Raw genomic sequence first — 24,442 nt, 5'->3', positions numbered from 1 at the left:
TCCTTGAGCTAAATTAGAAAGATGCCAAGATTAAAATTTTACTCATCTTTGGATTTTTCTCTATCTCTTCTGAGAGGTCCAGACACTCCTGCCTAAAAGGAGGGGGATGGGAGAGAAAATAAGACACAGGCCACTGCCAAATGCTCCATCTCCAAGCAGCTTAATGGACGAGGAGAAGCAGGAGCTTGGCCAGATGAATGTCCCTCCACACGGTGGTTCTGGGTCGTGGCATGAGGATTCCCATTTATTTCATTATTTGTATTAATCACAAATATACTCAGTGGCTTACCCAAGAAGAGTCTGAAAAGGTTGGCCCCTTATAAATCCCTTTGTGTGTGTGTGTGTGTGTGTGTGTGTGTTTGTGTGTGTGTGTGCGTGCTCAGTGACTATCATGTCCAACTTTTGCGACCCCATGAACAGTAGCATGCCAGACTCCTTTGTCCATGGAATTTTCCAGGCAAGAATACTGGAGTGAGTTGCCATTTCCTTTTCCAGGGAATCTTGCTGACCCAAGGATCAAACCTGTGTCTCCAGAGTCTCCTGCATTGGCAGGCAGATTCTTTACCACTGAGCCACATGGGAAGTTCAAATTCTTCTCCTCCCAAGTTCCTTCTTTGCTGAGCAAATTTTCAAATTTGTTCAAATACTTGCCATATACTTCAAAAATTTGCCAAATACTTCTCTCGGCCTGCCTCCAAAATGGAGCTGTGTAGAACTTTGGCTGCTTGTCTGTAGTTATGATTTATTTCATTAGCATGTGGATTGGTTCCTTATTTCAAGATCATTACCATGGGGTGGCTCTATCACCAGGATACAACTTTATTATACCTGCACCTTCAGCTCTAGTCAGACAAATTCTTTATGTGCATACAGCAGATCTCATTTTTATGATCACAAGGGTGTAAACATACAGCAGTTTATTTATCTTCTGAGGTTCCATTTGCCTATATACTCTTTTTTTGCATTTTATCCCTGTATCTTATTCTACTTCCATTAACTAATATTGATAATTTTTCTTCATCTGATATAAAACATTTCCCTTGTGATCAATGCTGCTTAATTAGCAGAGTTCACCATGTAATCCAGTAGACAGAGATAAAATCAAATATGGAAAACATCGGGGAAAACAATCTTACATCTGAACAGTGCACACACTGTGGAGTGGTGACTGGAAGGAGAGTAGTTAATTCTGCTTAGAGCAATCAGGAAAGCCTTCCAGGGAGGTAAAAGTTGAATTGTGTCTTTAAGACACAGTATGAGACTTCCAAGTACTGTCCTCAGTACGAGACATCCCCCTGAACAAATCAACAAAAAAGAACTGCAAGGTTAGTATGAGGCCAGACATATGTAACGACAGTGGAGACCTGAGCCACGATAGACCAAGTAAATATTAGGTTCTTCAGCATGGCTAGAGCGTAGGGAGTGTAGGGTTGAAAGTGGAAGATAAAGATGGAAAATAGGTTTGAAGTCTGAGCACAGAAGGCTATAGGTCTCTATAGGGCTTCAAACTGTAGGTGACTGGGAGCCATTAAGTAATAAGCAAGCAAATAAAAAAATCTGTAATTAAAATAGCAATCATTTAGTGAGCCCAAAATAAAGTGACAGACTCTGTGCTAATTTCATGTAATTTCACTGTTAGAGATGAAAGAGAATTAAATGAGATTAAATAGCAATACCATATGGTATTACAGTTAGTGACCCAAGAGGACCTGGATGCTGCATAGGAAGTCATACCAACCCTACCAAGAAGTTCTAATGTAGATAGTAAAAAACACAAAATTTAAATCCAGCCCTGTCACACTAAGCCTGCACTTCTAGTCACATTTTAGAGTGATTGGTAGTGACTGGGTGGGGAAAACCTTGGAGGAAGTAAAATAGCAAGCAGAATGTTATTTCCTGAGTCAAGGTAAGGAGAAACTGAATTAAAGAAGTGGCCCTGGGGATGAAGAGAAATAAACAGATTGGAGCGGTATTTAGGAGATAGAATAAACAAGACTTATTCACTGAAAGCAAAAAGTGAGCAAGAGAGAAAACATGACTGGGCTGCAAACTCTGTGATCTTAGGGATAAAGGACAGTTTGGAGAGCACTCCAGCCCTCTTCCAGCTGTCCTCCCATTCAGAACCTCAGCATACCACATCTTGAAACCTTCTGAAACTGCCCCCAAATGCCAGGACTCTCACTGCCTCCTCAGTCTTCCTTCTGTAAGTACTGCAAACACAGAGGTGATTTAACTGTACCCTCTCAAGCTTTTCATCACCTTTGTTTGCAGTTAGCTCTTCATCGTTCTGCACTAATTGTTCTTCTGGACACAGCTCATGCTCAGCCAGCTCCAGCTCAACACAGAGCCAATTTCTCCTGAACTCTTGTGTCCCTGGTTGTAGAGTGATGGTGAATTGATCTTTACTTTTGAATCTCCGGTGCCTGGCACAGTATCTGGCACATAGAAGGCAAATGAATAAATAAATACTTGACTTTTCTGAGCTTAAGTTTCCTTGTACAAGAAAAGAGGATAGGAAGTCCTATCTCAGTGCATGGTTCTTTTTTTTTTTTTTTTAAGGTTTTTAAAATGTGGACCATTTTTAAAGCCTTTATTGAATTTATTACAATATTGCTTCCGTTGTTTATGTTTTGGGTTTTTTGGCCACGAAACATGTGAGATCTTAGTTCCCTGACCAGGGATCGAGCCTGCACCCCTGGATTCAAAGGTTAAGTGTTAACCACTGGACCAACAGGAAGTCCCTCAATGCATGGTTTTGATGATAAAATGTGATTTTAAAAAGGTAACAATGTCTTGCAGGTTGCACTGTACAATGTCCATGGGAGGAATTATTATTGTCCTCATTACCATGGACAATGGTTAACTTTGTGTGTCAACTTGACTGAGTCAATAAGTATCTAGACGTTTGATCAAACATTATTCTGGGTGTGTCTGTGATGGTGTTTCTGGATGAGGTTAACATTTGAATTGGTAGACTGAGGAAAGTATATTGCCCTTCCCAATGTAGGTGGATCCTGAAAAATTAACTGAAGGCTTGAATAGAATGAAAAGGCTGACCCTTGCCTGAATAAGAGGAAACCTCTCCTGCTTGGCTATCTGTGAGCTGGGACATCAGTTCTTTTCTTGGATCCATGACTGAACTGAAAACTCAACCCTTCTTGGGTCTTGAGGCTTCAGCTTTCAAATTAGAACTTCAGTCTCAGATTGGAACTACACTGTCAGCTCTCCTGGGTCTCCAGCTCGCCACCTGCAGATCTTGGGATTTGTTAGGCTCCATAATCACATGAATCAATTTCTTGTAATATACATCTCTTTCTCCTATGGATTGATGATCAATAGATAGATTGATAGATAAAACATATATATAAGTAAATAGAGAGACAGATGGCAGGTAGATAGATAGATAGATGGATAGATAGATGACTTTGCTGTTATTGTTCAGTTGTCAGTCATGTCTGATTCTTTGGGACCCCATGGACTACAGCACACCAGGCTTCCCTGTCCTTCACCATCTACCAGAGTTTGCTCAAACTCATGTCCATTGAGTCAGTGATGTCATCCAACAACCTCATCCTCTGTCACCCCCTTCTCCTCCTGCCTTCAATCTTTCCCAGCATCAGGGTCTTTTCCGATGAGTCAGCTCTTGGCATCTGGTGGCCAAAGTATTAGAGCTTCAGCATCTGTCTTTCTTGTGAATATTGAGGGTTGATTTCCTTTAGGACTGATTCGTTTGATCTCCTTACAGTCCAAGGGAGCCTCAAAAGTCTTCTCCAGCACCACAGTTCAAAGACATAGATTCTTTGGCACTCAGCCTTTTTTATTGTCCAGCTCTCACATCTGTACATGACTACTGGAAACACCATAGCTTTGGCTAGATGGACCTTTGTAGGCAAAGTAATGTCTCTGCTTTTTAATATGCTGTCTAGGTTTGTCATTGCTTTTCTTCCAAGGAGCAAGTGTCTTATAATTTCATGGCTGCAGTCATGGTCCACAGTGATGTTGGAGCCCAAGAAAATAAAGTTTGTCACTGTTACCATTGTTCCGCCATGAAGTGACGGGACCAGAAGCCATGATCTTCATTTTTGTGAATGTTGAGTTTTAAGCCATCTTTTCACTCTCCTCTTTCACCTTCATCAAGAGGCTCTTTAATTCTTCTTCACTTTCTGCCATAAGGGTGGTGTCATTTGTGTATCTGAGGTTATAGATGATAGATAGACAGATATAGATAGAGATTCTGTTGGCTCTATGTCTCTGGAGAACACTCACTAATAAGACACGGTTATTCCTAAGGCCAACATTCCAGAATTCTTCCCTTCTAAGAAGCTCCCACTGAAATCCACACATGATGAACAGAATAAGAAATGCTACTGTGGAGAACTTGGGCAAACTCAAGGGACTGGAGTGGACTGAATATGTGTGGGCTGGGCACGGGAGACCAACAAGGTCAGCAGCACAATCCATATTTCTATTAAGCAAGAAACCTCAGAAGTGTCCACCCATGGTGGATTCATGTCAATGTACGGCAAAACAAATACAATATTGTAAAGTTAAAAAATAGATAAATAAACTAACTTAAAAAAAAAAAAAAGAAGTGTCCTCAAAACCACAGCAGGAGCAATGACTGGATAGTCAACTACTGGAAGGAGACATGACCAATCATATCAAGATAAAGCACAGGACTACAGTTTGAGGCTTCCAGCTTGTTACTTTTGTTGCAATGTATCAGGATACACTTGGGATTATTTCAGGAAACAGAACAAGAAGTGAACAGACAAAATATGTGGCAAATGGCCAGGGTATGGGCATCTCTAATATGTCAAGAAAAATCATTGAAAGATTCAGAGGTGCAGGGTGAGTTCTAACAAGTGGTTCAACACATACAGACACACACACAAAGTCATGGTGTCAGGGGCCTGTGTTTAAGTGGTAGCTCAAACTTGGTGTGACAACAGGAGTGACTTGATGGCTTAAAGAAGTCAGGTAAATTAAAGGCTCTGGAGGAAAGTCTTTTCATTTCTTTCTTCATTTTTTAAAATATTTGAACGTAAGCTTTCATTTTTCCCAAAAGAAATTCTCTTTAGAAACATGTGCAGCCTGAATAGCTCTGGACTTGAGTTGGAAATGAGTGCTTCCAACAGACCTTTAAACTCATCTGTCAGGCCTGAAACAAATTAACTTTAATATTGTGAAAACACCATCCCCAGCTCTACAAGGTCCCCAGGAAACGTGTCCTTGGACAGCAAAGATGCAGAAGAAATATGAGTGGACTGCCGTACCTGAAGGGAGACTCTGATCAATGCATTCTTGAACGTCCAGGAAGGACCAGATATAAACTACATCAGCCTTGCTATAAAAGAGTGTGCAAAGACCTTGATGAAGGAGCTGCCCAGTTTTGAACCAATCATAAAAGGCACAGGCATGATAAAGGACAAACTAGAGGATCAATGCTGGGTCTGGGCCAAGTCAGGTGGTGGACCAGATGAGCTCTACTCAGTTTCAAGGTCACCTGCTTGAATCAAGAAAGCTTATGAATAATCCAGTAAGCAAAGTGTGTGGCTCAGGGGCCTGGGTTGATTTCCATGAATGCATATATACTTAAAGAGGTACCTGTGCATTAGTAGAAAGAAGATATTTTCTTCTGAAAGAATTCCTTTTCAACATCATTTATACCACTATAAGCTATGAGATCTTTAAAGATTTACATAACTCTCTGATCTATCTGGGCTTTCCTGGTGACTCAGTGGTAAATAATCTGCCTGCCAATACGGAGACATGAGTTTGATCCCTGATCTGGGAAGGAAATGGTAACACACTCTAGTATTCTTGCCTGGAGAATTCCATGGACAGAGGAGCCTGGCAGGCTACAGTCCATGGGGTCACAAAGAGTTGGACATAACTGAGGGACTGAACATTGCAATGCATTGCTGATTTATCTATCTGCTAAAAAGAAATTAAATTCTTTGGGGAGACTTCCTTGGTTAAAACTCTGCGCTGTCACTGCAGGGGGCATGGGTTTGATCCCTGGTCAGGGAACTAAGATCTCACATACTGCATGTCACAGCCAAAAATGAATAAATAAATAAAAATAAAACAAAATCTCTTGGGTACAAATGAGAAGAAATCAATTTAACCAAGCTTAAGGAAAAAAGGAATTTGCTGATTCATTGACTTACATCATTTAAAATTTATTTTTTGATGCGGACCATTTTTTTTTAAAAGTCTTCATTAAATTTGTTACAATATTGCTTCTGTTTTATGTTTTGGCTTTTTAGCTCTTCAACCAGGGATTGAGCCCATGCCCCCTGAATTGGGAGGAGAAGTCTTAACCACTGGGCCAATTTTTTTCTTTAATGTGGACCATTCTTTAAAAGTCATTATTGAATTTGTTGACTTGTATCAAAGAAAAGTCAAGAAAAATACAAAAGTCAGGCAAGGGAAGGATTCAGTCAAAATAGTCAAGATTCTGTTACTCTCCCCAGTTCTCAGATAGAATCTATCTATATGAAGGAAAATATGGCAGCTGGCAACTCCAGACCCAGAGTTTATTTCCAATGGAAACAAGTCCTTCCAAAAATTCCAGCAGAAGGCACCATGGAAGATTCTAATTGGTCCAACTTGGATCATATTTCCATATCCCTAAGCAAATCACTTTGGCGAGGAGAATAGGATATTCTTATGAAAATAGAGATGCAGGAAACGGTAGTGCAGTGGTGAAATGGGTGGTATATAGATAAAAGGAACAGATGTCTGTACTTGTTTCCTTTTCTATGTTTTTAGGACCAGATGAGATAACTACTTGAAAATTATGTTTTGAAGTGAAAATTCTTGTAAAAATTCAGATATGTCTAGCACTTCACAGAGGGATAGTCAATGTTAGTGCTTTATTTGTCCACAAATAGCTGAGAGATAAATGTGGGATCTTTTCCGGCATTTTCTTCCCACGTTGAGTAATACAAAGATCGAGTTTCTGGAATAGTGAGACCTGAATTCAAATCTAGACTTCCCTGTGTTACCAGGTGCATGATCCAAGGCATGATCTGCTAGCTCATAGGACTGCTAGGGGGATTAAAGGAAATTTACTATATGGAAGCACTTTGTTACCCAGAGAGCTGTATGCAAACATAAGAGGAAATAGTGAGAGTTATGAAGCCATGTTCCAGAACAAAGAGAGATGGGGAAAATGCAAACAGCCAGGAGCTTAAATGCCCCCCAAAAGCCTGCAAGGCAGCTTCAAGGTCTGAGGTAGAAAGGTCAGTTAGACTCAACTCTCTGGAGTGGTCAGTTACAAAAGCAGGGTCAGCCTGGGGCAGTCACTGATGTCAGGATCTTTTGGTAAATACTTTTAGTGGAAAGAAGACCAGGTTCAAGACTTCTCAGCCATGCCACCTTCTCTCCATCATCCCACATCTCTCTGGTCCTACAGCCTACACTTCAACCTCCTTGGGAACAGTCCAATGAAAGAACTCTTACCAAAATAAAGGCTATGCAGAAAGCAGAGCTTACTGTTAATACCTCATCATCCAAGATTCAAGAATAATATCTAGATTTGCATTTACATGAGCTGGGAAGGGCAAGGAGAGGGAGACAGGTTGGGGGTGGGGGGTCGTTGAATAATTTGGCTCGAGTACATGGATGTTTTCTACATCAGACTCTTGGACTTAACCTTGCCTGATAAGCCCTGTAAGACAGAGCAAAAGAACAGCCCTTTATTTGGGTCATCCTCCACCTAATGCATTGATTCAACTAAAATATTTTATTATTATTCTCTAAACATCCCATAGAGTTGCTCAATGCTGTTCTATTAAAATTCATTAAGCCTTACTCTGTGCCAGGTCCCGTGCTGGAATCTGCAATGTGAAAATGAGTAACCCATGTTCCCTGTCATGTCAAGAAGCCCAGGAGGTAAGGACAGTGCAGCATGATGGGGAGCACAGGTGAATTGGAAGAACAGAAAAGTGGTATCAAACACAGTCCAAGGATGCATTCCCAGAATGCTTCCTGAAGGAGAAGAGTTGACATTATCCAGGCAAAGAAATGTGGGGAGACCATTTTGAGGTAAAGAAATATGAGAAGCCTCATAATATGTACAGAGATTAGGAAAAAGTGTATTTTACAGAGGACAAAGTATGAGTTAGAAATGAGGTTGTTGAGGGGGTAATTTGGGTGTATAAGGAGCACGGACCTTATCCTGAGGTTGTTAAGAAGCCAGTGAAGGGCCTAACATGGACTTCCTGGTCTTATTTTTATTTCAGAAATATCTTTATGGTGTCTGCATGGATGATCTATTAGCGGTAAAGCTGGGTGTAGGAAATGGAGAGCTAGAGCAATAACTCAGTTGGAAGATAATGAGGTTTTGAATGAAGACAGAGCTCTAGTAGGGATGAGAGAGGAGAATTAATTTAAAAATATATATGGAAGGTAAACTTGGCCAGATAAGCTACAAACTGATTGAATATAGAGCTGAGGGAGAGGGCAAAATCCAGTCTAACTCCAGGCTTCTGACTATGGGAACTGGTGTGTGTGTGTGTGTGTGTGTGTGTGTGTGTGTTTGTGTGCATGCTGTTGTGTCTGACTCTTTGTGACTCCATGGACTGTAGCCCACCAGGCTCCTCTGTCCATGGGGTTTCCCAGGCAAAAATACTGGAGTGGGTTGCCATTTCCTTCTCCAGGGGATCTTCTCAACCCAGGAATTGAACCCATGTCTCTTGCATCTCCTGCATTGGCAGGAGGAATCTTTACCACTAGCGCCACCTGGGAACAAGTAGTACCATTAAATGAGTTACTCAAAACGGGAGGGACAGGCTTAGTGGAAGCCATGATAAGTTTGCTTTAGGACATATTTAAAATTGTGATGTTCATGGAACATCTGAACGAAGATGTCTATTAAGTAACTGCATCCACAATTCTCTGTGTCAGGGTGAGCCTCACCAGACTAGGGGCTTCCCAGGTGACTCAGTGGTAAAGAATCTGCTTGCCAATGCAAGAGATGTTGGTTCAATCCCTGTGATGGGAAGATCTCCTGGAGGAGGAAATGGCAACCCACTCTAACATTCTTGCCTGGGGAATCCCATGGACAGAAGAGCCTTGTGGGCTACAGTCCATGGGGTCACACAAAGAGCCAGACACAACTTAGCAACTAAATAACAGCAATCACCAGACTAGAGACAGTAGTTTAATCCACAGAACCATGTACTACTGCGCAAGGATAACTTAAAGACTGATGAAAGGTGTCAGCTATGTATGCCAAGAATCCAAGATGTAAGGGAAGAAAGGAGAAAGTAGAACAGATAAACAATTCCAAGAAAAGAATGGCCAGAAAAGGAAAGACAAAGAAGAGGGAAGTCTCAAGATGGAATGAAAGTTGTCATTGTTATCAAAGGCTACTTAGCTGTCAGGTGAGTGACAGGCTGAAAAGAGTCCTCTGGAGGTGGCAATTAGTAAGTCACAGGTGAGAAGAGTAATTGTGATTGAGAGTGATCAGTTCTGAGGGAGTCAATTAATAGCGTCCCTACCTTCCCAGTCTGTGGGCAGAACCAACTGAGAAATTAAGACAGAATAATCAGATGGAAAGCAAAATGTGGCTTAGAAGTGTAATGCGAGAGGCTTGCTTCTTCTCCCTCTTCCCTGAATTGACCTCCTCCCTTGCTAGTTGAGTTCTAGTGGTTGCAGAGTAGAATGTGTCAGAGTGAGCTCGCTGCATGGATGATAAACCTGAAAGAAGGCAGGAAAGGGTTGAGGAAGCAGGCTTCAGCTTGTTTCCAGTATCATCCATCAGACGAGTCTATCCACCCACAGAAAATCGGAGGGAACACTGAAGCTGCCTTTTTGGCAAAGTTTCATTCTGGGAGGGAAGGAAAAGTTGCCTTCCCTGTTTGAAACAAAAGTGAGAGGAGAAACTAGTGTTCTCTTCTAACAGTGGTGGGGATAAAATCCAAATTTCAAAACACTGAGGATGCGAAGAACTGACTCATTGGAAAAGACCCTGATGCTGGGAAAGATTGAAAGTAAGAGGAGAAGGGGATGACAGAGGAAGAGATAGTTGAATGGCATCACCGACTCAATGGACATGAGTTTGAGCAAGCTGCAGGAATTGGTGATGGGATACCATGACAGGGAAGCCTGGCGTGCTGCAGTCCATGGGGTCACAAAGAGTCAGACACTACTGAGCGACTGAACTGACTGACTGACTGAGGAATGAATGGGAGTGAGGAAGTGGACACTGTCCATGTAGATAACTCATTCTGGGGGCCAAGCCAAGAAGGGCAGGAGAGAGAGACTGGGAGAGGAGAGTTGAATATTTGGGTTGGAGAACATGGATGTCTTCGACACCAGACTCAGATTTTGTCTTACTTGCCACAAGGCCATGACTCCTCAATTTCAATTAGCGTTGCACCCAGAGGCAAAAGAGAAACTTCCTTATATTAACCAAAGTGAATCAGCTGGTCTTTCCCTCAGTTTGCTCTTTGATGGTAGAAAGAGCACTGGGTTTGGAATTAGAACATCTGGACTCCAATGCCAGCTCTTTGACTCACTTCTCTCACCTGGAGTAAATCTTTTTCTATTCTGAGCCTCAGATTTCTCATCTCTGAAATGGAAGTAATTGGCCATATCTCATTGGGTTGCTGTTAAAATTGACTCAAGTGGGATCACATCAGATTAGGCTGATATCAGTAGGAGAATGTACATGATCTGGCCTCAGTACATTGCTCAGGTACTTGATACACCTTCATTGATTCTAAATCTGTTTACTGGCAACAGCACTCTTCTATAAAAGCATCTAATAACTACAATTTAGGACTATTACACGTGACAGTTAGTACACAGTTTTCCCTCTGGGGAGACTCCTTTTTTGTTTACATAGAAGAAACACTGGGCCAAGAGTTTGGCTGACTGCTCAGGGCAGAGCACTATCTTGTCAAAATCACACACTTCTAGAGTTTAGTCACCCACTTTGCCAGAAAAACATCTATTTCTGCTTTATTGATTATGCCAAAGCCTTTGACTGTGTGGATCACAATAAACTGTGGAAAATTCTGAAAGAGATGGGAATACCAGACCACCTGACCTGCCTCTTGAGAAACCTGTATGCAGGTCAGGAAGCGTCAGTTAGAACTGGACATGGAACAACAGACTGGTTCCAAATAGGAAAAGGAGTACGTCAAGGCTGTATATCGTCACCCTGCTTATTTAACTTATATGCAGAGTACATCATGAGAAACGCTGGGCTGGAGGAAGCACAAGCTGGAATCAAGATTGCCGGGAGAAATATCAATAACCTCAGATATGCAGATGACACCACCCTTATGGCAGACAGTGAAGAAGAACTAAAGAGCCTCTTGATGAAAATGAAAGAGGAGAGTGAAAAAGTTGGCTTAAAGCTCAGCATTCAGAAAACTAAGATCATGGCATCTGGTCCCATCACTTCATGGGAAATAGATGGGGAAACAGTGGAAACAGTGGCTGACTTTATTTTTCTGGGCTCCAAAATCACTGCAGATGGTGACTGCAGCCATGAAATTAAAAGACGCTTACTCCTTGGAAGGAAAGTTATGACCAACCTAGACAGCATATTGAAAAACAGAGACATTACTTTGTCAACAAAGGTCCGTCTAGTCAAAGCTATGATTTTTCCAGTAGTCATGTATGGATGTGAGAGTTGGACTATAAAGAAAGCTGAGTGCTGAAGAATTGATGGTTTTGAACTGTGGTGTTGGAGAAGACTCTTGAGAGTCCCTTGGACTGCAAGGAGATCCAACCAGTCCATCCTAAAGGAGATCAGTCCCGGGTGTTCATTGGAAGGACTGATGTTGAAGCTGAAACTCCAATGTCTTGGCCACCTGATGAGAAGAGCTGACTCATTTGAAAAGACCCTGATGCTGGGAAAGATTGAGGGCAGGAGGAGAAGGGGACGACAGAGGATGAGATGGTTGGATGGCATCACCGACTCAATGGACATGGGTTTGGGTGGACTCCGGGAGTTGGTAATGGACAGGGAGGCCTGGCGTGGGGTCGCAAAGTGTCGGACACAACTGAGTAACTGAACTGAACTGAACTTGCCAATTTTGATTCTCAACTTTGTCTCAATACCGAGAGGCAATATAATTCAAAGGAATAGATTAACACTGGCCAAATTTACAAGAGACCCAGTATGTGATACAAGTGAAAGTGAAGTCGCTCAGTCATGTCCGACTCTTTGTGACCCCATGGACTGTAGCCCACCAGGCTCCTCTGTCCATGGGATTTTCCAGGCAAGAGTACTGGAATGTGTTGCCATTTCCTTCTCCAGGGGATCTTCCTGACCCAGGGATTGAACCCAGGTCTCCCGCATTGTAGGCAGACGCTTTACCATCTGAGCCACCAGGGAATCTCATGTGATACAAGAGGTGCCAGTATATTTTTAACAAATCTCCTATTGGTGATATATTTACTGTGTTACGTTTATATACTCAATCATTCATTCAAAGCTTAGTTTGTTCTGTGACAGATATTGTGAATACAAAGATGAACAATAATGATCCCTTTAGGAGCTAACAGTCTGTTAGCAGAGAGATTTGGGCAAACAGATGCCTTTGAAGCAAAAGATGAGTGCAAAATATCAAGTCTCGGGACTTCAGTACCACTGAAGAAAGGTTAACTCTGCTTGTAGGAAATCAGGGGAGATTTGAGAGTAGCAGCTGCTTGAGCCCAGTCTTGGAGAGTAAGTGGGAGTCGGAGATGGTAAGAAGAAGTCCTGCAGACAGAGGGAACTGTGATCTGGAGGCATGAAAGAGTCTGCTCATTCTAGGAAATGTTCATCTTGGGAACAGTTTCCGTGGGAACGGAGTATTGGATGTAAATGATGTAAGCTGCAGTGGAAAGTGGAAAAGCAGATGTCATATCAGGGAAGACCATGAATACGAGGATTTGGAGTTCATCCCATGGGCAGAGGTAGTGAGGGAGAGGGGCTGGGATGAGGCAGTCTCTGCCTACAGTCTCTGCCATGCGTGAAACCAGACTCCCAGGAAATGACTTACTGATCCTGATGTCAGAACAAACATATATTGATGACATTCTTCATTAAGATCATACAACTCACCTCATTAGCTCATTACTCACTTGGCTTGCCATCATTAGTTTGGCAGAGCACCTGCCCTCCTCTTCTATGAGCTAGGGGACTATTCTATGTCCCATATGGATAACTTGTTTCTGTTTGAAAATATCTTGTTTCTAACCTATTACAATATAGCTCAGCCATCAAAACGTGAAGCCAGACTGCTTAGGTGTGAATCCTGGCTTCTTCATAGTTGTGGGACCTAAAATGTGAGCTCAAGGCTGTTGTATCTCAGTTTCCTTATCTATAAAATGGGGGGTAATATAACTGTCTATCTTGAAATGTTGTTGGATTAAATGGGTCAGTATATACATGAAGTGCTTAGAAATGTTAGTTGTTGCTATTATAGCTTAGCAATTAGATTATAGCTTTAAAATTTCTATTCTAGACTTTTAACAACACCAGGCCTCAAACGGAGTCATTTATGTTAAGCCCCATGTCACCAAACTGAGACTTAATTAACAATTTCAGCTCTCCCAGAAGTGGAACCTTAAAACAGTCAGTAAGGAATTGCTTGATCAGCCGTACTTAGGTAATCTGCCTGATATACTCCTATTATTTCCTAAAGAAAAGTCAGCTTGCAATAGCAATCCTTTTTTTCTCTCTCTTTGACTAGTATAATTTCATTATTCTTGCTCCCTTCTGCCTATAAGTCTTTCATTTTGTTCAACTCCTCAGATTTCCTTTCTATCTGTTAGATTGGATTCTGTATGTATGTGTTCAGTCACTTACTTCAGTCATGACTGACTCTGTGCAACCCCATGGACTGTAGCCTGCCAGGCTTCTCCATCCATGGGATTCTCCAGGCAAGAACCCTGGAGTGGGTTGCTATTCCCGTCTCCAGGGGATCTTCCTGACCCAGGGATGCATCATCTGCATTTCCTGCATTGCAGGCAGATTCTTTACCACCAAGCCACCAGGAAAGCCCAGATTGGATGCTACCTGATTCAGATTGATTTTTGTTCATATAAACTCTTAAAATTCTTAATATTCCTCAGTTTGTCTTTCAACAAGACCCATGAGATTTCCCCAGACTCTGGAGGATTCTGTCTAGTGTTAATCAAAGAGGTTCAAACTGTCTAGGTTCAAATCCCAGTTTTGACCCTCAGAGTTCAGATAATCTTTGGCAAATTACAAAATTCTGTTAGCCTCAATTTCCTCATTTATAATATAAAAGCTATAATGTGCACCTCAAAGGATTAGTGTGAGGGTTTAACACAATAATGCCTGTAAATATTCACATCACACAGAAGAGGTACAATAATTTCCTATTTTTTCCATTTGGAATCAGCTAGCACTGATTCTTCCCTGTAATGCAAATAAGAAAATCAACCCAACAAGAAAGAGCATATAGGGAACTTTTGTCAACTAGGTTTCAGAGACAAAAAACTGAATAAGAACTGCCTTTGGATTTGTCTTTAAAGCCCAGTGAATAGATTAATCATGTTTTATCCAGACACTAATTAACCTAAGCTGATCTGAAAATTGTGAAAAATGTCTTTTTTCTCTTTGACCCTAAACTTGAGTCTTGGGCACATCCATCACAGATTCCTTTCATGTAGATAAATGGTGCTGAAATTGCACTAACTATGATTATTCATCTTGGCTATAGCCTCTGGATTCCTATACAAGTTGTTTTTGAAGTCCCAAAGCATACATCTATCTGACCTGAAGAGGTGCCAGTTGGAAGATGACTTTGAATTAATCTAGCTGCCTTTCAGAGACACTTAAATGTATCCCTGGTTTAGACACACCTAAGTGAATGTACATTTACAAACATTTCTTCTGAAATTTACTCATCTTGGCAGCCAGTTTCTCATTGGTAAACTGGGGAGTTTCGATTATCTGAGATCTTTTTTCAATTTTTTACTTTTTGTTGAGATATAATTAACTATAACATTGTGTTAGTTTCAGGTTGTACAACATAATAATTTGATATTTATATATACTGTGAAATGAATACTACAAGTCTAGTTAACATCTAGTTTGTAACTAGTTAACTTAGTTACAAAATATTTTTCTTGTGTTGAGAACTCTTAAGATGTATTCTGTTTAGCAATTTTCAAATATGCAACACAGTATCATCAACTATAGTCACTATGCTGTAAATTATATCCCCAAGACTTATTTATTTTATAACTGTCAGTCTGTACCTTTCGACCACCTTCACCCATTTCACCCACAGCCAGTCTACATCTCTTACAATTACCAATCTGTTCTCTGTAACTATGAACTCACCTGCTGTCATTGTTTTGCTTTATTTTTAGATTCCACACATATATGGTATAGAAGGGAAAGTTGGGAGCTGTCAATATTTTCAGGGTGGATATGCTTTCTTCAAATGGTGCGAGCCTCCTGGGGATTCTGACAGTTGCTTTCCTGGAAAAAGGAAAGAAGAGGAAAATGCTTCCCTGCTGCCATAATGGAGAAGCCCAAAATCATGGTAATGAAAGCTCTTTATTTATTTTTTTGTAGGAATATGAAGAAGAAATGTTAAGAACTATTGGATTATAGTATTTCTGAGAGCTTAGTAAACTCTCAGAATAAGGTAGTTGAAAGAGAACAAGTTTAGATGCTGGAGAGGTGATATTCAAATTTCAAACGCATCTTTTATTGGAGAGAGTGAAAAGTTATTCAAGTCTTAGCCTTGATTTCTCCATCTTCAAAATGGGGATGATCATAACTGTCTCACAGAAGAGTGAGAGATTGAATGTTAAATCATACTAAATGCTCAAAAATGTTAGACACTTTATCCCATGCAGGACACTATGGGACCTTCCCAGAACAGACACCACTCCCGACCACCATCCCTTGTCCTCAGCCTGCCTCTTGCCTGTAAAAAATTTTAGCCAAAGAATAAATTTAATCAGAAAATTATGAAACAAAGGAAAACAAGACTAAATAGTAATAGTTTAGCCCCATCAAGCAAAGTCAAAGACCTTTAGTTCCTTCTCAAGGGCTATAGATAATATTCTGGGCCATATAGCCTTTGAGTTGTTATTCAGGTACTGAAACTCCCGTCAGGTGGAAGAAGTTAACTACACAGTGACCAGATTATAGCCATGACATAAGCTGCTTCATTTGGTCAAATTCCAAGGAAATGGGAACAAACTAACCCTGGAGTTGAAGGTAAATTGTACTTAAAACAATCAAGATGATGCTGACCAGACCATCACATGACCAATTTCAAGATGACTGCAGGAGCCACCTGTGCTGTTATACATGTAACCCCCCTACCTGTGAACTCCTGAATCTCCCCTTTAAACACTTGGGACATTAGTCCACCTTCTCCCTAGGATTGCCAGCTTTCTCAATAAAGCTATCTTTCCTTTTATCCAGTATCTGTCCCTCTCTATTGGATTCTTGAGTGATGAGCAGCCAAACCTGAGTTAGGTAACAATACCATTTTTTCCTAACATCCCGAATCTATGATTCAGAGTAGAGGTCACAGTCATCCATCATTTTACTCTGTATTTGAAATAAATTACTAATATTGGGGGTCTCCCAGTAATGAAATAGACTGATTTATAGAATTTTGAGCCCTCAACTTCTGTTGTCTGCTGCTATTGCTGGAAATAGTCAAATATAGTAACAATAATATGCTTTTTTGATTACTTTAAAAGATGATGGGATGGGAAGTTATATTAAATGCAATTTAAACTCAAAGACTTTAAGATTCTTTGTAAGTCACTTCTAACTTTTAAAATGTCCTAATAGATAATCTAGATGTTCTAAAGACTATTCGCAAGAGTTCATAGTGACAATACCCCAGTGACCCAGAGAAAGAAAATTTTTAAACATGAGCTTGATCATGGGAAGAAAGTTCTATTAACATTATTTAACTTCAAAGGCATCAATATCCTTGAGATACCATAGAATTAATTGATTACTTTGTAAAAATGAAGATTACACAGAGTCTCACCTGTTAACTGAAAAAAAAATGGACAGGAAAAAGTATGCAACAAAAAGCTTGCTCATTTATGTGTCCTCCAAAACAAACAGTTTCACTTCTTGTCCTTTGTGAATTGACTTGCATTAACTTCAGCATTTGCAGAGGGAAGGAGAATAATACAGCCTTACAGATTGTATGGCTTCTTTTATTTAGAGAGAAAGCAAGGTTTCATGATGAAATCCTAAGCTTCAGCCCTATCTCTGCCTCTTACAGCAATATGTCTTTGAGCTAGTCATAAAATGCCCTGGAATTTCAATTTCCTCATCTGTAAACAGGGATAAGTTTTAAACACTTTGTAGAGCTGTTGTAAGAACAGTTGAGATTTGCTTTCCAAAATGTGTATTTTTTTTTTTTTGCAAAATAGTACAGCCACTTTGGAAGACAGTTTGGTGATTTCCTACAAAACTAGACGTGCTCTTAAGATTATTGACTCAAAGGCATAGAAAATTTATGTCCACACAAAAATCTGGACAAGGATGTTTATAGCAGTTTTATTCATAGTTCCCCAAACCTGGGAGTAGCCAAGCTGTCTTTCAGTAGATGAATGAATTGTGGTATATCCAGGCAATGGAATATTACTTAGTGCTAAAAATAAATAAGCTATAAAGACATGAACAGATATAGAGGAAACTTAAAACTTAAATGCATATTACTAAGTAAAAGAAGCCAATCTGGAAAGGCTACATACTATATGATTCCAATTATATAACATTCTAGAAAAGGCAAATCTATGAAGACAACAAAAGGTGGGTGGTTGCCAGAAATTGGTTGGGGCAGGTGGAGGAATGAAGAAGTAAAACATAGAAGATTTTTAAAGCTGTGAAAAGACTCTGTAAGTAATGATGGATCCACGTCATCATACATTGGTCCAAATCCATAGAATTCACAACAGGAGTGAACCTCAAGGTAGACGATGGACTTTGGTAGACTATGATGTGTCAGTGTAGGTTAATCAACTATAAAAAAATGCGCCACTCAGGTGGGGGATGTTAATAACAAGGGAGGCTATGTACGGGAGCAGGGAGTATATGAAAAACCTCTTTATTTGCTGTGAACCTAAAACTGCTCTTATTTGCTTTATGTCTCAGGAAACCCAAACAGGGGCTCTGTATCAACCTAGAGGGGTGGGATGGGGAGGGAGGTGGGAGGGAGGTTCAAAAGGGAGGGGATATATGTATAACTATGGCTGATTCATGTTGAGGTTTGACAGAAAACAACAAAATTCTGTAAAGCAATTATCCTTCAAAAAATAGATAAATTTAAATTTTAAAAAGTCTTTTAAAAATGTGATTCATGTGTCACTACTGTTCTGCCTATAAAGAGGGTATAAAGAAACCAAGCAGATAAAGTCTGGGTCCTCTCACTCCACCAAGTCCGGAGTAGCTCCATATTGGCTCCAAGATTTTAAGCCTTTGAAAACCCTTAAACATTTTCATTTAGTAATTCAGCTATTCACACATGTATACTTTATTTTGCTATGATCCAGACACTGTCATAGACCCTGGGGATACAAGAGTGATCAAGATAGACAAAGTCCTGGACTTCATATTCTAATGGGGTAATGTCCATAGGACCGAGGGGAAAGTGATTATTATTTTACTAGAGGATTGGCTTTAAGAAAACCAACAAGTCTGGCTGTCACTTGGAGAACATGTGAAATCTGAGTCTGGAAGCCGAATCTCTATGTCATATTTTTCAAGAAGTTGTGCCAATCTGGTCAAAATGCTGCTGCTTTGGGGAAATGGAGTTGTCAAATGGCAAGATGGGTTCCAGTGAGATGGTACAGGCATCCTTCCCCAAGGTGGGGCAAGAAACCTACTTCTCAGAGTAACTTTCCAAGCATCCTCTTTATGATCTGAAAAATTCACCATTCTCCACTCTTTAATCTTATGGCTGCTTAACTTGCAATCAAAGGCTGTCTATGGATAGCCTTGGGCTAATCTTTACTAAGCATGGGTCATTTTCATATCACTTTCAAGGTATTTCTCCTCTTTTTTTGCCATATACATGTACTTTCGTTATCATGTATAGATGTGAGAGTTGTACCATAAAAAAGGCTGAGCGCTGAAGAATTGATGCTTTTGAATTGGTGCTGGAGAAGACTCTTGAGAGTCCCTTGAACTGAAAGATCAAATTATTCAATCGTAAAGGACATCAACCCTGAATATTCACTGGAAGGACTGATGCTGAGGTTCCAATATTTTGACCACCGAAGAGCTGACTCATTAGAAAAGACCCTGATGCTGGAAAAGATTGAAGGCAAAAGGAGAAGGGGGCAACAGAGGATGAGATGGTTAGACAGCATCACCAACTCAGTGAACATGAATTTGAGCAAACTCCAGGAGATAGTGGAGGACAGAGGAGCCTAGTGTACTACAGTCCATGGGGCTGCAGAGTTGGACACAACTTAGTGACTGAAAAACAACAACTCACTACATAGGATTAAATCTACTCACATTTTACTCAAAATTTACTTATAAAAATCTCCAGTAAATAAAAAACTGGAATCACTTTCCAGAAACCAGAAAGTGTGTATAGGGAATAAATGCTACACCCACAAAAATAATGTTATTAAATTCTAATGTGCTGTCTGCTAAAGATTTTCAGCCTGAGACCTGCTTTCTCTTTTTCAAATGTACTAAAGAAAGGGTTCAGTCAGTCAGTCAGTCAGTAGCTCAGGCGTGTCCGATTCTTCGAGATCCCATGGATTGTAGCCCAACAGGCTTCTGTTCATGGGATTTTCCAGGCAAGAATGGCGGAGTGGGTTGCCTTTTCCTGCTGCAGGGGATCTCCCCAACACAGGAATAGGACCTGTGTCTCTTGCATCTCCTGCATTGGCAGGCAGATTCTTTACCCCTAGCATTACCTGGGAAGCCCATAGCAAGTATTAGAGTACTGCTAAAGATATGCTGACAGTAAACTGGACTTCCTGCTTTCCTTAATCAGAAACATGGAAATTGAAAAAGGGCTGTCTCAGTATGTGACTCAATGATATTTAATTCCATGGCTGCATACCACCTAAATTCATCTCACACAGCACACACCGATTTAAAATAAATAGACTGCCAGATATTTCTCCAGCAAAGATGGGTTATTCAGAATCAGCAGAGAATTGCGATTTGGGGTCTACAACCATGGAGAGCCACATGTAAGACCACACATGGCAAGGGAAGGAGAACCTTTTTATAGAGAGGGAAAAGGAAGATGGGAGGGCTGTAGTAAACAAGAAATCTGTGGCTTTTCATTGGCTGAAAAAAGAGGAGTCTCTTCCTCCTGTTGGGCTCAGCTACCATCGCAGGGTGCGAGAGCTCCCCCTGCAGGTCTCCTGACTATTCAATTGTGGTTTCTGTTTATTAGGGCTTCCCTGGTGGTTCAGGCAGTAAAGAATCGGCCCTCAATGTGGGATACCCAGATTCTATCCCTGGGTCGGAAAGATCCCCTGGAGAAGGGAATGGCTACCCCACTCCAGTACTCTTGCCTTGAGAATCCCATGAACAGAGTTTCCCGGTGAGCTACAGTCCATGAGGTCGCAGAGAGTCGAACACAACTGAGCAACTAACACTCTGTTTTTTAAATGTTTATAATTTCTGGCCTTACATTTAGGTCTTTAATCCATCTTGAGTTTATTATTGTGTATGGTGTTAGGAAGTGTTCTAATTTCATTCTTTTACATGTAGCTGTCCAGTCTTCCCAGCATCACTTAATGTCTTTTCTCCATCGTATATTCCCGCCTCCTTTGTGCCCAGAGGTGCATGGGTTTATCTCTGGGCTTTCTGTCTTATTCCATTGATCTATATTTCTGTGTTTGTACCAGTACCATACTTTCTTGCTTACTGTAGCTTTGTAGTATAAGTCTCAAGTCAGATAGCCTGGTTCCCCCAGCTCCATTTTTCTTTCTCAAGATTTCTTTGACTATTCAGGGTCTTTTGTGTTTCCATACAAATTGTAAAAATTTTTATTTGAATTCTGTGAAAAATATCCTAACCCTAAGATTTTGATTCAAAGTAAAATAGGAATCTCACTTGGACCTCCAGGGCTAAACCAAATGATAGCTCAAAACAAATTTTTATCAGACTTAGTCAGCCATCTGTATCTATGGGCTCAGAATCTGCAGATTCAACCAACCACAAATCACAAATATTTGGGGGGGAAAGTCCAGAAATTTCCAAAAGCAAAACTTGGATTTGCTGCATTTCAGAAACGATAACATTTTCACTATATTAGGTATTATGAGTCATTTAGACGTGATTTTAAGTCAGTGGGAGGATGTATATATGTCACAAACAAATATTACACCATTTGATCACCCGTGGATTTTGGTATCTGGAGGGGGTCCTGGAGAAAATTCCCCTTAGATACCAAGGGATGGCTGTACATTGAGCTTTTGGGGAACTGCATCTGCTAATGATAAAGTGGAACTTTGATGTATCCTCCTATTGGTTCTCCTGTGTTTTGCTTCCTTAGGAACTTGGTGGAAATGAGAGTTGTATTATTTTCTATTACTGTTCATCAAACCACCCCAAAACCTAATGGATTAAAACAATGACCATTGCTTTGTTCAGCATTCTCTGGGTTGGCAATTTGGACAGGGTTCATCTGGGATGGCTCATTTCCACTGCACCTGTTGTCAGCTGGGCTCATTCATGTGTTTCCAGTTGGTGGATCAGCCGAGTGCTGGCTGTCCCTGGATGCCTGACGATTGCTGAGGGTGATGGGGGAGCTGGGCCACATGTCTCTCACCACTCACCTAGTTAGTCTGAATGACTTCCTGTGGTGGCTAAGTCCCAAAAGCAGCAAGAGCGATTTTCATTCCTTTGCTACCATTCTGTTGGTCCGAACAGATTCAGTCACACGACCAAGTCCAGAGACAGTGTAGGAAAGGAGATGAGATATAAAGCCTTGCATGAACTGGGGCCGTATTCACCTCTCTGGCTTTGTCTTTAGCTAGACTCCCCCCATCCTCAGCCTCAACAGTCTCCTTCCTCCTATCTGCCTCATTCCTACCCAATCTTATGATCTAGACTCATAGAAAGTAATTGCATTCCCTACGCTTCTCCATGTTTATTTTTCATCTCTGGCCCTTTGCTCATGCTATTTACTCAGCTTTGGACTCATTTTTTTTTTTTTTTTTTTAACCTACCACCATCCCTCTTCTGCTTCTTGTGACCAGTGCCGGCCATTCTTCAGCATTAAATGCAACTTCCTACTCAAAGCTTTCTGCCAATCCTCTGAGACTGTCAACTTTTCTTAAAACATGTTTTCACGTTGCTCATCTCCTGTGCTATTACATAATGTATGGAACTTGTCTGTTTGTTCATCTGTACCCCCACCAGACTATGGGCTTTATAAGGATGGAAACCATGCACATTTCTGTGAATATAGCCCATCAAATTGTTTCCTCTAACCTTCCCAAGGAAAGAGTTCTCTAGAATATAAGAAACTCACTTTTGCATTACAATGGTGTGAGAACAGGGCAAGCTCAGGACATGGAGATGTGGCATTTTTCCATTCTTTTCTGGACTTATGTTTGGCTAATGTGCTCTATAATCGGCCTTCTGAATTTGAAATGTTCTCCTCTGAAAGCAGTTTCCCTATTATATACAGTTACTCTAACATGCTCCCTGGGGGTGTTACTGGGAAAGAGAAGATTTCACTGCTACAATGTTAGGATTTTTTCCTTATTTTTTTCTTATAAAGAGCTTGTATTTGTAGACATAAATGGGGAGAAATTGACCCACATGGTACAACAATAGAGAGATGACTCAGACAGCTAGATTAGTATTTAATGGCTAATAACCGAACTTCAACACAATCCTCAGTGTTTCTGCTTACAGAACACATGCTGTGGGGCAAATGCCAGGAATACCTTAGTGAATAACCCTTGTCTGACCTTCAAGGGTTGGGAGACATCTTGCTTTAGGGAAGGAACCCCTCACATACATACCATCCCACCACCCTAAACATCAATGTGGAAACCAGAAAAACTTTCGCAAAGTAATTAGTCATCTAAAAAGAGATGTCTAGAAACCCATCCCCCACACACACCCAATGGTCATGAAGGCTGGATGCCATGTCTTGTTCACAAAACACAAACACAGCTTCATGCATCGGAGATACTTAATAATCATATGATGAATAAATTGATGATCTTGATGAACAGGAATATAAAGTCCACATTCAAGCCTATGTTCCAAGTGTGTAAAATTATGAATGAAGCACACCTTCTAGAAGGTGTTAAAAAAAGTCTTTGTTGAATGAAGGAAGGAAGCTGATACCCTAGAGAACGTCATCATTGCTATTCAATCTCAGGAGTTAGCCTCCTCTCTTTGACGTTTCTTCCAAAGTGAAAGTCCATTAACCTTGAAATCTGCTCCAACACTTTGCCTCTGATTATTCTTGAATATGTAAATAAAAGAAAAAAAAAAGGCAATCACCTGGGGAAGTAAAATTTATGATGGTAGGCTTTGAGAGGGAGATTTGATTCATTCTGGAACATTCAAGATGGAAACTTAATATGTAGCAGTGGTAGAATGGTGGCAATGCCTCTGAGAGTGACATGAGTCCTGCCTACTGCTTCTCATTCTAAACTTCTACCTTGGGAAGATGCAAGGTCATTAGAACATCAACTCTGGGTCTGAAATAGAAGCCAACTTGTCTCTGCACCTCCTCTGATGACATAAAGCTACAAATTCATCTCAAGACAAACAGGAGGGCAGCACATGACATAAAGACAGAGTTCCGTGTTGCAGGTTGATAAACCTGGGTTCAAATTCAGGCTCGCCAGATAACAAAGTCTAGATACTGCACAAATTATTTCTGCCTTTCAGGCTTTAATTTTCTCATCAGTAAATAACTACAATGATGTTTCAGGTTGTGGTAGGAATTAAAGAGAAAATTATTTTATAATGAGCCGCAAGCTGTCATTACTATAAAGACAGAGCTCTCAACTAGAGGAACTTAAAATCTAATCAGAAATAGAATCTGTGTTTGAAGCTGGAATTCATGGAAATCCATAATCCTAATCCATCTGTTCCTTGAGGGATTTTCAATCATTATGTGTTCATTTAACACATATTTATTGGTCAGATAATGCCTAGGCACCGTGAGGATATCATGGTGGAAAGAGAGAGACCATCATTCTTCTCATGGACCTTCTAATAAGGAGGGTCATCTACAGATACATGCAAACTGGATGCTGAGAGTTTTTAAGGCAAATCTCATTTGATTGCCTCCTATCTTTTTTTTCCATGGACTGTATAGTCCGTGGGTCACAAAAAGTTGGACACGACTGAGCAACTTTCACTCACTCACTATCTTTTTTTAAAGGTTTTTTAAAAATGATACAATTTATTTACTCATTTGTTTATTTATAATTTTAGGCCACATGCCACAGCATGTAG

Source organism: Giraffa tippelskirchi, chromosome 4 (genome assembly GCF_054371585.1).
Source record: "Giraffa tippelskirchi isolate mGirTip1 chromosome 4, T2T-mGirTip1v1.2.pri, whole genome shotgun sequence".
NCBI classification, from domain to species: Eukaryota; Metazoa; Chordata; class Mammalia; order Artiodactyla; family Giraffidae; genus Giraffa; species Giraffa tippelskirchi.
Note: the sequence above shows the minus strand (reverse complement) of the source record.